Source organism: Vanellus vanellus (assembly GCF_965231255.1).
Source record: "Vanellus vanellus genome assembly, chromosome: 10".
NCBI lineage: Eukaryota > Metazoa > Chordata > Aves > Charadriiformes > Charadriidae > Vanellus > Vanellus vanellus.
The window spans coordinates 19417860-19436289 of record NC_138915.1 but is presented as its reverse complement, the minus strand read 5'-3'; positions in this window follow the sequence as shown (position 1 = coordinate 19436289).

The following is an 18430-nucleotide window of genomic DNA, read 5'->3' as shown; positions in this document are numbered from 1 at the left end:
CCCCCAAATCCCACACATTTCTGTGGTGCAGCCAGAAACCCACATCCCAGCTGCAGCAATTAGAATTCTTAGAAAGCTGCATGCAGAGGAGAAGGGGATGGAGTGCTATTTTTTGCTTTGAAGCACAGGACTTCAAATAAAAAGTTAGACATTCTACAGTTTTGTCCCTTTTACATTATTTTTAGTGTACTGTTGTTTTCCAATATTCAAAAGGAAAGCTATTGTAAGCAATACACATTCCATGGCAAGTACTGAAGTAATGCTCTTGAGGGTAAATTCTGGTTAAACAGTGGTGAGCCTTGCTGTCAGTAGCCTATTTGCTAGCCTCTCTTCAGAGCCAAACAGGGACTTTACATCTGTGCTTTTATCTAAAGCAGTTAGTGACATATGAAAAGATTTGATTTGTAAATGTCTAAGGCAATAGACTTCATCTTTATAGCATACAGAGAAAGGAAGCATGAAGCAGTGAATTGCACAGCTGCCTAGAGAAGAACCATGTTCTTTTCCAAGACCACCATTTATCAGACAGATATAACAGGAATATTTCTGTAAGAATTGTCTCAATAGCAGTATAGAATATATATACTATCTCCTCAAGCATGTGCAGTTTTAATGACTTTCCACCTGCCAACAAAATCTGAAGTTCTGTAGGCTCCCTCACGCCCCCACTACATTTTTATTTCCACTTGTTAAAAACTTACCATTCAGTGTGCTCTAACTTTATATAGTGGGCTGAATCAATCAATAATCACCTTTTTCTTTTTTTTTTTTTCCCTTTTTTTTTTTTTTTTAGTAAGAATCAATAATCATCAGTAATCACCCTTTGTCTTTAGGGCACGGATATTAAAAATTTGTATATGTAAAGCTTTTAATGTCAGAGCATATGTGATGCGAGGTATGACACACAGGACAACTACAGCCATAATATGCACAAACTCATGGCAATATTTAAATATTGGTATATACAAACAACAAAACCTGAGATAATGAATCACCTGTAAAATTATTTATATTTAATAAACTTGTGTATTTGGACAGTGGCAGCATGTTCTTAGTAGGACACATCTATTACCAGCTCTGAAGTCATAAATGGAAGATATTTTAAGGGATTAGGATGTTCCTAACTCTCTACAGATGCATCCGATGCATAGCAATAATGGTGTAGGCACTACTCTTAGAATTCTAAAAGGTTCAAGCATTGGGGTAGGTGGGAACTCTATTTTTAGAAATGGCAAAGGATTTCAATCTAAATTTCAGTCAGTTACTTTTATCCTATATTGAAGTCAGTTACAGATAACAACAAAGGAAATAAAATTATAGACAGAGCAGTGTTAATAATTTAAAAAAAAATATTTGAGTGATTAACATTGAAAAAATGTATAAAACTTTAAACTGAGCTAGACAAAGAAGATAACATTTTCCTTTAATAAACCCATCTTAGGTATTGATTGCTATTTCTCTTAGAAGAGTTTTGCTAGCTATCTTAAAGAAACTGTCCTTTGGGCATAAAACCAGTAGAGACCAATTAGAACACAGAATGTTTTCCCGTAACTTACATTGGACAGCCAGAACTAAAATAGTTTTAGTGCAGCTTACGAAGTCAGGGCATTCTGGAAACTGCATACTCTGTCTGATCTTTTTACAGATAAATGGGCAGAGACCTCAGAAGAACTAGCATTTATTTGAAAAATTGCTTTTTATATCCAGTAATAAAATATGCAAATAATTAAAATCTTTCCCTATCCCATGTTTAAGTTATCCGAAACAACTCTCCATATATTTCTTCAGATTTTAAGTCAATTTTAATTAAATATTTCACTTCTCATGAAATCAAGAGAGAGTTCTCAAAACTTCAATCAAATATTTGAAGGTACATTTCACAGAAATACAAAAATTAAACTTGCATAAGTTACTGTTTATTTCAAAGAAGCTTTAAGCACCCAAGTTACTCAGAATCTTTAAAATATTAATCTTAGATTATGATATTACACATAAAGTCCAAATTCTTTGGCAGAGAGTCACCTGGTAAGGTGGTAAGAATCACATTTATTTTTTAAAGCATCCTCCATGTTTGGGAAAAAATGGAAAAGTTTCCTGTTTGTTTTTTGTTTTTTAAGCGTTTCTTAATTAACCCTCTTAAGAGGGTTTCTTAATTAAGTATTTAAATCTGCCATTGTTTATCGGGGTTCCAGTGTCCATTTCTGTGCTTTTGAGGGTTCAGTCAGTACAAAAACTAGGCAGTGAATATCATCCTGCAGTTTATTGTACATTAATCCATCTCTGGTTACTTTAAAATTTGAGGAAGTTTAAGGAACTTACAGTTTATCTCTCACTGAAGAAACACAGGTACACATCGGATGCTAATATTCCAACTTTCTGTAGCAGCAGCAGCAAAATAGTAAAACAGGTCACCATTTCTCTCGCACAGGCGACATTGGCAGTTTGACCCTTTCAGCAGCTAATTTGTCTACTATTGCCTAGCTCTAAATCCAGACTCCAGAAAATAACGTGGATAAATTCCTTTTCCTATTTCTGAAACTTGTTTCTTTCTACTGTGTTCTTTCCTGATCTTTATTCTGTCCTTCCTAATCTTTATTCTGTCAACTGCAGTCTGAAACTCTCCTGGGTCCCCCGCTTCTCTCTCCTGAAACTTCAGACTCTTCTCAGCCCTTTTTACTCACCTTCATATCTGCAGTCCTCTTGAATTCTCAACCTTTAACTTCCATTTCTTAAAATTTCTGCAGTTACTCTTCTCCATTCCACCCCATTTCTCAGAAGCCCAGTCAACTGCCAGTGTAAGAAAAATGACATTTTTTTCCCCACAGTGCTGAAAAGTCTCGAGCTATGTCTACACATCATAAAAGGTCCTCTTCTCTCACCCATTCTGTTGTGTCAGCAAATGCCATGAAATCTAAGCAAGCTTTCTATCTCCATCGGGCACTGCTTCATGTGCTTTTCTGCTGTTCAGCTCTAAAACTAATGTTCCCAGACCAAGGTCACACTAGCTGTTGCTTTTTTAGGCTCCTGTCCCTTACATGCAGATCCTGCCCTATCACCATCTTCACTTCAATCATTCTTTTTCCACCGTGTCAGCAGGGGATTACCAAGAACACAAGCTCCCAGTTCTAACCAAGAACCCTTCCTCCGCACCCCTCCTTCCAGCTCTAAGCATCATGAAGCAGCTGTTGCACTCCAGGATGGCACATTTCCAGTCCTTTCACTTTCCAAAGCTGATGCATGCTATTAAGAGTCTGGACATGTAGATGCTGTGTAAGAACAGACAATATCCAGTCTGCTCGGGCAAAAAAGTTGTTGAAGGGCTTGCCTACAATAACAATGTACCTTTCCAAGAATTAACCAAAATTCTTAGTCTTGTGATTTAGAAAATGTGGATAGGTTTTTATAGTGTCAGCAAAGGCATAGTAATGCTAAAGGGCATCAAATTAAGTTTCTACAACAAAGTCTAAGTTTTCCAAAAAGCAAAGGCTCAAGAGAATGAAGGGAAAATAAAATCCAAACTAAAAAACCCAAACCAGCACTATACTACTTCCTTAGGTTAAGTCTCGGAGACATCTGCAACTACTTTGCTGAAATAATAAAATAAAATGAAACAAAACATTAAAGGGAATATATCTCTGTGTGTGTATAAAAACTTTGAAAAGCCATTCAGAATGGAAAAATTCACACAGCTGCTTGGCAAAGTTATGAGCTAGTAAGAACTACGTGTTACTAAAAAAAGCATCAGAAAACCTTAATGATAGCCATGCTCACATCCCCACCTAAAGATGTATATACTATCAAGACAGCCAGCAAAAATCTATTCCTAATGGGGCTTGTGTAAAGTAGTCTAGGTCTTCAGCTTTTGTAAAATGGAAGCCTATTCTCATTCCTAAATGAGGTTTCTGGGGAAAAAAAAACCACCAACCCTACACAATCTCTTGTGTGTTTCCATGACAAGCAGCCTTTATTTGCATTATCTTTCCACAGTAAGCTTTCTGTAGCAGAATCATAACAACCCCCAGGGAAATGCATCGGTTATTCTGTCCTTAGAGAGTACGTTCATGCCATATCATTGCTACCTTAAAAGAGGTTGCTTATTGTCCCCAGGAGAACATTTCAGTTGCATTACCCTGGCAGCAGCAGCTTCCAAATGTATTTTCATCCTCAGGAGGAGCTGATGATGATGCTTTGTTGATAAGAAAATCAGAAAAGTTTTCACAAACATTTAAATTCAGCCATACTAGAAATAACTTGTCCTATGAAAGTGTCTTAGAGAAGCAAAGCATCGTAGGCTTCTTTCTAGGTTCGCAGAGGTTTGCGTTACTGGAAGGAAAAGAAACTGAAAGATGCTCACAAAAGCACAAAGAAAAAACCCAGAAACCTAGTGGGGTAAAACTGGACATCCTAGAGCACTACTTTAGCTGTTCCACATGCACTTAAGAAATCTTAAGAATAGCTTGTGCTTTGATCTTTAAAAAAAAATTATCAGTGCTAGCTACTCCTGAGACTAAGGTAACTCAATAAACGAAGGTAACTCAGGGCAAGCTAGGTATTTTATACCTGAGGGATATTGGACTGAGGAGGATGGAAATTGAATCTATCCTTCATCCTAGTTCAATTGTGAGTGAAACTCACAATTTCACTACAACTTTTTAAGATTATATTTGATTTTAATCAACTTTATTAAGAAGACAGGGATAAACAACTTCAGAAAAGACCAAACCCCAAAATATTCTAGTTTTAAAAAAAATGTTTGAGAAGTATTTAGGGGGAGATGAATCTCCCCTGCAAAGCATCATACATATCGTTGGAATAAAAATCCCTCTTTCCACTTTCATCACTAAGGCAGAAAAGAAAAGCAAATGGAATGGCTCTGTAACCATAGCAACATTTGCCATTATTTTTTTTTCAAAGAATTTCTGAGGCACTACAATTTGGATTCTGCATTCTGAGGATAAAGTTTGTATCAAGGAAGAGAACGGGATAACTTTATTTTGTTGCAGGTCCTCATGACAACTTTTAAAAAATATTTTTTTTCTGAACAGAAGTAGCTTAAAAAAGAGGTCGTGTGCAAACAATAAGAAATGTAATTGTTTATACAATGTTTTTTTCCTTAAAAAATGTGCAAGATTTTGTATGTAACTCTCAGGAGATAGTATTTGGAAATTACTACTATGCGTAAAAACATACTAACTTAGAATGGTGAATTATAAGAAATCTGCAATAATGACAGGAAGTGTGGAAAAATAGTTATAGTTTCAATATAGTATCAGCTTAATCAGAAAATGTTATTTTTCATAATCATGAATGTAAGTGTCCTAAATACTGTTGCTTGGGTCAAATACAAAAAGCTTTATTTCTGCCTCCCTTTCCCTTACTGGGCACATATAATCTCAACTTGGATTTATTAGGAAGAATTGTATTCACAATAGCCTAGAAGCACAGAAAACCCCTCACCCTTCCAGCTTACAATTAATACTCATTGTTTATGAAAAACCATACTCAGAAATAAAGATACAGTCATAAAACAACACACAAAGTAATTAAAAATACTGAAGGTTAAGTACATTCAAATTCTAAATATTTTAATCTACAAGCCAATCTGAACTTATTCTTTTGATATTCAAATATAACCAAACAGCTCAGATGAGCCAAGGTCACTGTTCAAGGGTGCTTGGAGATGCCTTGGATCTTTTTACAGTATCTTGACAGGTAGGGGCAGAGAGAGAAGGGGACAGAAAGAGACTTTCTCATTAAAATAGGTTCTAGTTATCAGGAGGCTGAGTAGTAGAAGGAAAAGGACAGTAGCTGAGCAATTGGAAGACATGTTCAACAGCTTACACATCCGCAAATACAGAAGTCCTTGCTTAAGTTACTTTATCTACATATTTCATTTCTATTTGCAAAGTGAAATAGTACAATAATGACACCTACAGTAAGTAAGATACTCAAGTTCCACCAAAATGGCAATCATAAAGTCATGACAGATACTGTCTAGGGATCCTTACATCCTGGAGCAGCATCTTGACAAAATCTTGCATCCAGTTTGCTTTTTCTTTATTTTCTTTCTTTAACATTTCTTGTTAGAGCTCTCAATTAGAAATGTTCTTTCAGGTTTAAGGTGGCCAAATTTATGTGATGTATTACCTAATAAAGGTAAAGCATTAGGATTTTATGTAAATGGTATGTAGCTCCCATGAGGTAGCTATTCTTCAGGCAAAAATGAGATACCAGTTTTTCTTTTGGAGTCATGAGAAGTTATATATCCTTTAAAGGCTAATCTACGCTATATATAGCAAGATTTATTTGGATTTGCATGAAGGTCATATTGGCAACAACAGAACTAGGATTCCTGAGACGTAACATATTTTAATGCATCACACCAAATGAGGAAAGTATCCTTTCAAATTGTTATGAGACTATATCCAAAAAGAATACATGCTAAAACTCTGCTTGTAGCTGATACAATTCATTTATCCTGGCAATTTCAAGTGGACTGCATATTTGACTTCAAATGACAATCACACATGCTGCAGCCACTCATGGAAGCAATGAGAGTGTATTTCACTTTGGGATCCTGAGCTGGGCAAAGCAGATGTTGTAAGGATTGGCCAGATGAGCCCATTGACTGTATTAGGGCTTCAACTACACCACTAAAAGGAGGTTACTATCCCTTTTGATCTACTTCAGTGTGTTTCAAGTCAAAGCTGACTAATTTACTTTAGGCAAAAAGTAACTACTTAAACTGTTCTGTCCCATTCTGTCTAAGACCCATGAGATAGCTAGTATTTGCATGAACTGCTTAATCAGCAGATTGCTAGTGCATGATGGTGTAATCTCCAAAAAGAGGGCAGTGACAACCAACTGCAGCTGATAACCTTTTTCACTTGCACAATTACCTCTGGAAGATACTTATCCACTGCTTTGCTCGCTGTGGGCACCCACTGGAAACAGAATAAAGATTAAATGAAGTTTTTGAGGAACTCTATGGAAGATCAAGCTATCTAGCCTTCTGGCAAATCATCATATGTAAAACCTCCTTCAGATTGCAATCTCATCCTTATGATAAAGTAGCAGCAAGGTTACAGCAGCTACTTGAACTAGAAAGTGACAGGTGTACTGACTGAAATCACTGTCCATGTTTGTTTGTATATATATAAACAACAGGATTTGGTTTCATCAGGGAGGCAACAACTCTAGAAACACTGCTGATGGCAAAAGCAAATGGTCCTCTCTGGCATGCTAGTAATTTACTGTGATCTTGCCATCGAAGTTTGCCCCAAATTCCCACCTCTTCCTGTACTTTTCTCAATAGCATCACCTATGCACTGCTCTGACAGGACAGACAAAGAATACTTTGTTATTACAACAGAATGGACTGTGCATAGAATTTTTTTCAAGTCAGATGCTGATGGCCCCTGACTCAGCTCTGCTCGCTTGCGGGTAACCAAAAAGTTTGTGTAGTCTCTTGCAACTGCTGGCTGCTACATCTGCTCTCAGCCAACAAATTCTGTTTGCATAATGTCCTTGAGGTGATAAGCAATCACTCTTTCAATTATGCAACAATGGCAATTTCCATCACGTACTCATCACAAATCAGCTCATTTGTATCAGATCCTCCTTTTCTAAGGTTTATGATTCTTAACCCATTCTGGTAGTTTCTGGTAATAATTTTCTCCCTATTCCTACTCTATTGATTTTTCATAACAGTAAGCTCTCTTTTTCAAACTTGTAATATAGCTTCTTGTGAGGAATATTAGGAAGAGGAATTCCAAGGCTGTAATCAAGCAGATACAAGCTCACAGTATCATTATCACTGAACACTTTTGATTTATTAATATATTGCAGCTTCATGCAGTGTATATAAGTTACATTTTATTTATGCTATAGATGTAAGTAAATAGTAACATGCCCACAACTCACTACAATAACTTATTTTCTTGCTCTACTAACATTTAAAGCTTCAATTTAATTTTATGCTGTGTAGGAGGCCAGGTACGTATATCTGACTTTTTTAAAAAATAAATCGAGGCTAAGTATAAAGGCAGTTGGTTTGCCACTATGACAAATTTCAATAACATCTGAATAACTCAGGGGTTTCTCAAATGTCAAAATCTTAATTTGGCTGAAAATAAAAATTAGTCCAAGACTTGCCTATTTATAAGCTTCTGGAAGTAATTGTATACACTTGTAAAACATTTTAAAATTATAAACTGTCAGATTACATAAGAAATCCAAAGCATCCAACAATCAGGTAAGACTTCAGCAAAAAACAATCTTTCAAATATAATTTATAGGAATATTATATAACTAAACTTATCTGAACCAAGTGATGTATATTTACCATTGAGAACTGAATACTCTAAATGCCAAAACCTGCCAAGATATCAGTTCCACAGCACATGACAGATTTTCAGAATCATGCCCTCACTTTTTTTTTGCAACAAGAACGATTTTCTGCAAATCGCCCACATAAATCTTCTTAAGTGATGTCTACATAGCCTTTATGTTGTAATACGTAGAACACTGACTGCATTCGATAAGGCAATCGTTGTTGTTGTTTTTAACTTTATCCCTCTCCTTAATTTAAAAGGAGAGACACTAGATAAGGAAAAATATCACTATTATGCCAGCTCCTTCACAAGTAAGTGTAAAACTAATCATTCTTAAAATACTATAGAGCTAACAGGAAGAGGGACATCAAGTCAAAAAAAAACCCAAAACCCCAAACCCCCCAAAATCCACCATGAATAGCATTCAGGATATAAATTTAGTACAGAATCAGAAAAAAACCCTCCACAATTAGAATATGACTTATTTGTTACATTTTACTATATGTCAGATGTCAGCTAGCAAGAAAGTAACCAAGAAAGCATAGAGGACAAGGTAAGAGTGCCTTGCTTCCCTGAAACAACAGCTCCTTAGCTTGTAACAGCATATATTGTGCTCAATTTTAGGTGTGAAAGTTGACACTTAAAAAACTACTTCTATCAGATCACAACTGATTTAATAAACATTAATCAGATGCAGAAGACTATGCTAAAATATTAAACTGTTAATTGAAATAATTCACTGCATGTACAAAAGCCACCTACTGTCTTCAAACAACCTGTTACAAAACAGTACTGCTGACCAGGGAATTAAGCCTTCACACAAGACACAATGCACTGACACAACAGTAGCTGATGGACTATAAGGGGAACAATGCATCAGGTACTAGTGTTTCTACCTAGAATCTCTTTATTTTTTATCTTCCTTTTTGTGCATGATCCATACATAAATGACTATGACAGGTAGACACAAGACACAACAAGCTATTAGGTCTACTGCGCTAATAATCTGCAAATTAAACTGCAGTAAACCCAAAGTAAGTCTCCATGCTAAAGTTGTTAAGACCTTCTCTGTCAATAACCTGCATAAAATGAATTATACAATTATACCTCAGCGCAAACTGTAATGACTACAAATTACCACAGTAATTGTGTTATACAGCAAAGTGATTTGATTCATTGCTTACAACACATAATTAATAAGCTGAAATAAGATTATCTGTACATTTCATCTTTAGAGTCTATTTTTCTGAAAAGTAGATTGTTGGGATTTTTTTACCCAACATCTCATTGCTCTGACTGCCAGAAATATTTAATTTTGGGGTGAAAGTCAGCAACAGCATCTTAAATTACTGGGGTAAGTCTGGTAGGGTATGTAAAGAATTAGGAGGGATCGCTACTCCCAAGAGATGAAATACAGAGATAAACAGACAGAGAGCTCTTTATAGGTATCTGTTGATGAACAAGGGCAGGAAACTGACTGACACAGGTTATATTTGCATTTCTGTTAGGTGACAGTTCATTTTAAATTCATTAATTGTTGTTAAGTTGGGATAACAAAATAGCCTTTACTACTTCACAGGGGAAAAAGTATTAGAAGGGTAGCCCAGGCTGGGATGACACCTCACACAGTCCCAGCTTCCCATCCCGAACAAGAAGCAATTAGGTTTGGCAGAAAAGCCACTCTAAGCAGTCCCTCTCATACAGGGACTGCAAAGACTGAGATAACAGAGGAACGCTTGGTGGACTGGGCAAAGAGAAGCATCTTGAAGTCAGCTAAAACTGCTTCGCCTGAAGTTCACAAGAATGTCATTCTATCTTAAGGACATAAGCAAGGGCCTCTCTAATATCAAGTCATCTGTGCTAAGCTAAAGAGTTGGCAGAACAGCATAGACATTTTTTGCAAGAGACTGACATGCCAAATTTGGCAGCAGTATTCCACAAGAAACTGTAAACCAGAAAAAGGATAGAAGGAAAAATATCTTAGCTCTGGACTGTAGACAACTTGTTAAAGGTTCTTGATAACAAGAGAATGAGTGGAGATGATGATTAATAGCATGCCCCTAAATCCTTCATATTATTGCCAATAGTTTTCTCAATGCCTGCTTTACTCTGTTAAGAGATTTTTTAAATACCAAGAGGTGATCAACTAAGAATAACAGAGAAAACGTATACAGTACTTTCAGTTTCTGTATCAGTGTGCATCTCTATTCATTTCAATCAGAGGTTTTGTTGGGGTTTTGGTTTTGCTTGTTTAAATAAATGGTCTTAATTTTGTATGTCTTCACTATTCTCCTCATTACAGAAGTTTTTTCAGTAACGTCCAGCTAGATCTTTCTGTTCTTAAGGGCAATATTAAATAACACAGCTGCCATGGAACACAGTTACCCTCATCCTGCATTCAAATGAACGAAATTCATGAAATCTGGTGTTTGTCTGGAAAGATAAGGCTCATAGAAACAAAAGCTTTAAGTGTTCTTTGGTTGCTATTTTGCTCAATAGAAAAAAGGCTACTCTTTTATTATTAGAACAATTTCCTGAATTAAAATGCTGATTCAGCTTGCTCTTTAGTACATGATTATAATGAAGATTATGAAAATCAGGAAAGAAGCCAGAACAGCAATCAACTCTATTTTGGAATAAGCTAAAGAACACCTGAGAGCTTTACAACTTTGTCCTTTGACATGATCTGGAAAAACAATTTTCAGCATCTTCAAATAAGGATGTCAGTCACCAGAAGCAGCCATGTTAGTTTACTTTTAATTTTTTTTAACGTGTGCTTTGATAATATTAGCAATACTATTTTAAAATGTTAATACGAAATTCCACTGAAAAGCCTGAATTTCTGAATGCTTGTATTTTTCCATAACAATCTCTGCAGTTGCACTCAAACAGGGAGAATAATCTGGATGTCAAATATCTGACAGTCAGTTTGAGCAGAAGTATGTAACTGTCGAGCCAGGAAGCATTTTTAATAATTGAAAGCACTTTATATTCATGCAAACTGTATATAAGAAACATATGTTTTAGAATACTTTTAATACCAAGAAAAAGGTCAATAAACCCCTAATTTTATAAGGATTCTTTCTTCTCCCCTCACATAATTATTTTTAAAATGTATTACAGCTGTAGGTCATATTTTTATGCAAATGAAAGGGTTTGTTTGTTTGTTTCTTTTAAATAAAGACACTTCCTATTTAGAGATATGGTACTATCAATTATGATTTAATTGATCTCTGACAGAAGTTCCTTTTGCATGTACAGTTTAGGAAAAAATCTTTGTCTATTGAATTTTGATTACAGCTGTGGTAGCAGGAGACATGCATATTCACATAGCAGTTATTTTCTCATTTTAATAAAAAAAATAAAGAGGAACTATTATTTAGAATATTATTGCAGCTCTTCCCACTTACACCCTAAGAAACACAGCTTTTTTCTTTCCACTCAGTAAGCCAAAAACATAACACGCAGTCACACATGCATAAAAAAGGTGAGACTGGAACATTCTGATGAAAACAATAAAGGCTTTCAAGTAATGAAAATGAATGTTGCTATGAAAGTTGGCATTATAAAGCAGTACATGAGTGCTAGACTCATTGTATTTAACACACATCCAAAACCCACTTATCTTAGAATATATTTTATCATTTTTACAGAAAGCACACCCTTCAGTTTTTATACTTGAAAATTTAGACCAAGCATTTGATATCACTGTGTTCAAAGTTTTTCATTTATTCTTTGAAACACATATAGCTGTGTTAACTTCCAGACACCAAACACAAAAGATTGAAAATATGTCACTAGTTTAATTATGAACGTACTTAAGCATCATGGTGATGTAGAAGTCCCACTATCTTACAGTAAATCAAGCATGTAGACACTTTAGAAAAAGCTTGTAAGGTCAGAAAACTTTCAAATGCAAAATTGTTTTACAGTTTACTAAAATTATCAACTATGTAAGAGTCGGGGAAATGGAATGTGTTCTTCACAAGAAGACTATATCACAAATGTCTTTAAGTAGTCTGGCAAAGCAAAATTCATTACGTATATACATTTCTCTTATTCCTAAATGGGGACAGGCAGTCTACCTGATTTGATCAATCCTAAGTCTATTTATATAAAGACAACAGTAAATGCTTAGCCACGCCATGGTAGTGAATACACGTTGGTTACTCCAGAAAGCAGGAATGGAATATATTTCCATTCCCTGTGCAGTGTTTTCTATACAATGTATTGATTTTAAAAAAGGGCCCAATTGAAAATTTAGATAGGAGCCACAGGAAAACCTTGCAAACTCTTTACCTGTAATTTTTCTTCTCCCACTTAAAAGCAGCAGCATAATTTTCTAAATTTTGTACACTGTTTTTTGAAGAACTACATTCAAATGTATAGGCTGAACTGAGTGCACTCCTCCCCCCCCCCCCCCCCAAGTAATAATACATATGAATTTTGACAGCAATGTAAGAAAACAAACAAACCCCAAACAAACCAACCCCCTTACCTCCAAGTAAGGTAGACTTTAGACACTGTGACATACAACTCTCTATATAGTTACTACTTTCCAGCTTCCAGTTTTAGAGTACTGAACAAATGAAGTTCATTGAATTACACCATACAGACAACCTCTAGGCTGAAATTCAATTAAAGAACCCATGAACTAATATATTTTCATAGCTGCCAAAAAAGAAGTGTAATCAACAGGGTGGGGAACTACTGCAATAATGAAACTATGTTTAACAGTTCTGAACCACAGTACTGGATCCCTGTTATACTGTCAGCCTATTTTTTTGTGTGTAAAACATATGTTCCAAAATGCAATACAAGTGTCTTTCAGTATGAAAACCCTAATATTCTTTTACTTTTCACAGTGAAATCAACAACAATTCCGATATACTCACTAACACAAAGAATTGCTGCCTGTCTTTGGTTTTAACCAATGATGGATATACTGCAACTATTTTCCTTTCAATGCTTCCTGCTTTCCAGGCTTTCCACTGAATTCTATAAGCCTTAGATAACTATAGCTTATTCTAATGCATTTTATTTGTAATACCTAAACCCACAATGGTTCTTCTTTGACTGGAAGGGCTATTTCTAAATCTCAGTTAAAGCTCACTTGTTCTGATATTTCAGGGACATTTAACTATTACATGTCAAAAAAAGAATGACTAAAACCACAAAACAGTGAAGTCATCACAACGATACATCCCTCTCTAGAGGCAAATAAGTAGGTCCATATTTTCTGCTTTTTTCTGTGTGAATGGTGTAGATGAGGGAAAAGCTGTGGATGTTGTCTATCTGGACTTCAGTAAAGCCTTTGACAGCGTTTCCCACAGCATTCTCCTGGAGAAACTGGCTGCTTACGGCTTGGATGGGCATATACTTTGCTGGGTAAAAAACTGGCTGGATGGCCGGGCCCAGAGAGTGGTGGTGAGTGGAGTTAATTCCAGTAGGTGGCCGGTCACAAGTGGTGTCCCCCAGGGCTCAGTACTGGGGCCAGTCCTGTTTCATATCTTTATCAATGATCTGGATGAGGGGATGGAGTGCACCCTTAGTAAATCTGCAGATGACACCAAGATGACACTGTCAAGTGTTGAACCACCTGAGGGTAGGGAGGCCATGCAGAGGGATTTAGACAGACTAGAGTGATAGGCCAAGGCGAACTGTACGAGTTGCAATAAGGCCAAATGCTGGATCTTACACTTTGGCCACAGCAACCCTCGCCAAAGCTACAGGCTTGGGAAGGAGCGGCTGGAAAGCTGCTCAGCAGAGAGGGGCCTGTGGGTGTTGATTGATGTGTGCCAGGTGGCCAAGAGCATTGAGGCGCTGGAGCATTCCCAAAGAAAGGCAATGAAACTGGTGAGGGGTCTGGAGCACAACTCTTCTGAGGAGCGGCTGAGGGAACCGGAGTTGTTTAGTCTGGAGAAAAGGAGGCTCAGGGGAGACCGTATCGCTCCAACTACCTGAAAGGAGGTTGACCTGTTCTGTCAAGTAACAGGTGATAGAAGAAGAGGAAATGGCTTCAAGTTGCACCAAGGGAAGTTTAGATTAGCTATTAGGAAGAGTTTCTTTACTGAAAGGGTCATCATGCATTGGAACGCATTACCCATGGCAGTGGTGGAGTCCCCATCCCTGGAGGTATTTAAGGGTCATGTAGATATAGTGCTCAGGAACACGGTGTAGTGGTGGGCTTGGCAGTGTTAGGTTAATGATTGGACTAGATGATCTTACAGGTCTTTTCCAATCTGGGAGATTCTGTGATTCTGTAATGCACGATCCCTTGAGCACAAATTGGATCCCCCCCAAGGCTAATGCACTTCCTAAGGCATTATCCCACCTTTCTCATATGCTTCTGCCTCTTTCAGATCAAATGCCTGTACAAGTAAGTCTCAGCATAATAAACCCCCTCATCAAGATGAAGCTGCTGCACAAGTTTGAATTATTACTTTCTCAGCCATGCTGTGAAATCAACGTGAAGAATAAGGCAGTATAGCACATCAGTAAATAATCTGCATCTCTACTTGACTTCGTAGATCACAGCATCTCCTAAGATACTGTAAGTCTCCTGCCAATATACCTATTCAATATATCATGAAGAAATTTCCCAATGAGCAATGATACAATAGTTAGCCTTTTTGTCAGACCCGGAATTATGCCAATGTTTTTTGCTGGCCAGTCTATCAGATGATGCCTGCTTCTCTGGCACCTCAAACCAGCAGTAATCCAAACTGCCAACACAAGATTCTGTTGTCTTTTTTTCTGCACACAATGCTGACAACACCCAGCTTTTTTTCTCCCTCATTTTCTTCACTGTTTTAACAATAATTGAAAAGACAAAAAAAATAAATACAAAAATGTATTACCCCAGCACTAAATACTGACCATGTAGTTGCTCTGCTTAGATAAAACTGTTTCAGCTGAATTTGAATTTCACTGGCAATCCAAAACATAAATGTATGGAAAAATGTGGTGATACATGCTTTATTTTTACTTATTTGCAAAAAAAGCCATAACTTTATGAAACATTATAAACACTTTCACTGCTGACAATGGTCTACAAACATCAACTACTGTAATTTCCCAGACATTTGCATAACGCTGGCTGATTAAGCTGTCAGAATTTTCTTTGCTGCTTGCTGCAGAAGTCAAAAACAAAACCACAAGAATTGCAGTGGTTTGCCCTCATAAGATTTTGACACTAGAGTGTAAGAAACAGTAAAAAGGCTAATCCGAAGTGTACGGGGGAGTATTCTCCTCAATTACTAATTCTCTCATCCATACAGAATTTAACTTCTTTGTCCCAGTATAAGATCTGCCCCAGTTGGCAGTAACACACTTAAAAACAAGCCAACCCATGGATCTGCAGTTCTGTCTCCAAAGGACCACTGAAGTAGACACCCTTTTCCTTCACAGCTCTTACTAAATTACAGGGTCTCTTATCCTGACAATTTAATTCTTACAGGAAGTACAAAGCCTCAAGGCCTGAACCATCTGGGAACCTAGACAGCTATTACAAGAACTTAGCCTAGCTCTCCTCTATGTTATTTCAATATAATGTAATGCCCTTCCAGTTTATCAGACACATGTTCTGGCTTATATTGAAGCAGCATTGATATTCATCTCAAGATGCATATGGCAAGATATAGCTTATAATATGACCATCCCAGATTTATAAGAAAAATTACCATGTAATTATCATTGCTGCCTTATGTTGCCACACAGTTTCCTCTCAAAATAATACATGTTGTCTCACAGCTTATAATTAAATCATAATCTCTGTAACTTCTACAAGAGCGAAGTTTTGAAGTTGAAAGGGAGTTCTACAGAGATCTACCAATAATACAGAACATCTATAAAGCCAAAGAAATACTCTGTTGTGGATAAAAGAGTAGTCTGAATTCCTTTCCTTTCTGCAGAAAAGGATAAGTACAAGAACTTTTGCTGGTGAAAAGTTTTTAAAATATAATTTTAAAATATCACAGAAAGATAAAAGTGATCAATCCATACCTTTTGAAATCATCCCATCTGATTCCAATACACATCAATTTAATCCAGGCGAAATAAAAAACCCACATATACCAGTTTAACAGTATTCCAAAGAGGAGTTTAACAATCCACAATAATCAACCATGGAAACAGCTGCACCAAAGCTTCCCAAGCCACAAGAACTTAATCTTATGAATTGCTCTTCCTTGCATCAGCAACCAGTTTAAGACATAAATCAACTTTAGAAACACAATTCTAAAATAAGAACAAATAAAAGTTGTCTAGAATGTCTACAATCACACAGTGAAAATTCTGACATACTTCTCTTCTTAAAAGAACAGCTTAAATTGCCTCTGAACTTCCATTTGAGAACATTCAATTTCTCTGTTGTCATCTTCATACTCATTTACAATAATTTTCATGGTTCAGAAAAAAAATCTGGTAAACAAGAATATGGATTTTATTTTTCTTCTGAAAAAGGTACAGAATGGTCAGCTGCACTGTGATATAGCAGCGTGCTTCTACCCCGATTTGCAACTAATCTGCTTTCATTGTTGAAAGCTGTCTTTATCTTAGACTGACTTCAGAGGGGAATTAATGATACTCTTATTATGCTTATTGTGAAGTGTTAATCTCTACTCTATAAAAAGATACTGTTATATTTTAGTATGCCTTTAAGTACTTCATCTTCATCCAAGCTATACCCGTTTCTTCCCTTATACTTCAGCTGTGCACTCTGAAAGTCAAAAAATAGTAGATACTTATCATCCTTTATAGATTTGGTCTAATGTCACTGAAATTAATGCAAAACCTCAAGTCTCAATTGAAATCTAAGTAAAACTGTACATTGTTATGTCATTATTTGCTTTGATCTGAAAAAAATGAATAGGTCATGACTTGCAATTCTGTATCTGTCTGGTAAAGGTGGCCTATGCCATTTGAGCTTTTGGGTTATTTTTGTTGTGTTAGTGGTGGGGATGAGAGAACTGGATATGGAAAGAAAGTGGGGATCATACTGGTCATCTAGTGAATGCAACTGTGTATCACCTTCTTCATAAAGCTGAAATTAGAGTTATACTATTTCAGAAATAAAATCTGAAATTAAATACCATTGTATGAATGGCAAATCACTAATGGACTGATTTACACTCTGGTGAAGGTTTTGGTGAACCTTCCCATCTCTATAATTATAAAAAGGAAGCTAAAATTACTTTTTCATGACCAGAAGAGAGCAGATGCATCTTTACAAGAAAGGTTTTCAGAAGTGATGCTATACTTTTGCTGCTATTACTCAGCAAATTTTCTGAGTGTTGAGTCATTAAGAGTCTGTCATAAATTCCTTCAGTGGAAACAGAAAAGCTCACATGGTTTGGTTAGTTTTAATTGCAGCAAGTTCTATTTATTTCTTCTAGGATCCACAGGAAGTAGAGTTTGAAAACGAATGACGGAATGTTCCCTTCAAAATAAAAGAGCTATCAGTTGTATAATAAGGTCTCAGGGAAGCTAAGCAATTATGCAAAATTCAAAGGCAACTGGAGAACATGAACAGTTAGTGTAGGGAGTGAGTAGGGCACTTAATGACATTCCATGCATGAGGAGCCTTGGACAGCCATGGAAATTGAGGTGATAACGGTGGATGGAAGATAGGACACAGAGGCACAAAGGAGTTCCAATGAGCTTCTATTAAATAAGGGTCAATCAGACTCAGAGGGAGTATAAGAAACTTCAGAAGATTATGACTGGCTTAGTGGTCTATATTTCTCTCTCCCACAGCCTATCCTATTAATCTCTTTTCTAAGACCTTCTCGTCCTCCCCCATTTAAATGAAAAAACAAAAAACCAAAAAACCAAAAAACCAACAAACTCTTACCCCCTTCCAGATCTTGCAAGACTGCTCCCAACATGTTCTGCAAGCAGCCTTGTTATCACCATCCTTTTCTAGAATCCAGATCATCCTTTCGTGATGCCATACAGCAAAAAGCAGTCCCCTCTGCCCTCCAACAGCATTTCAGAAAACCCTGGGGTTTTTCTTTCTCCTAGCTTCTGGAACAAATGGAAGGAAGAGGGTGGAGCAAGAACTATCCTAAGAAAGAGAAAGGATATATGTTGAGAGG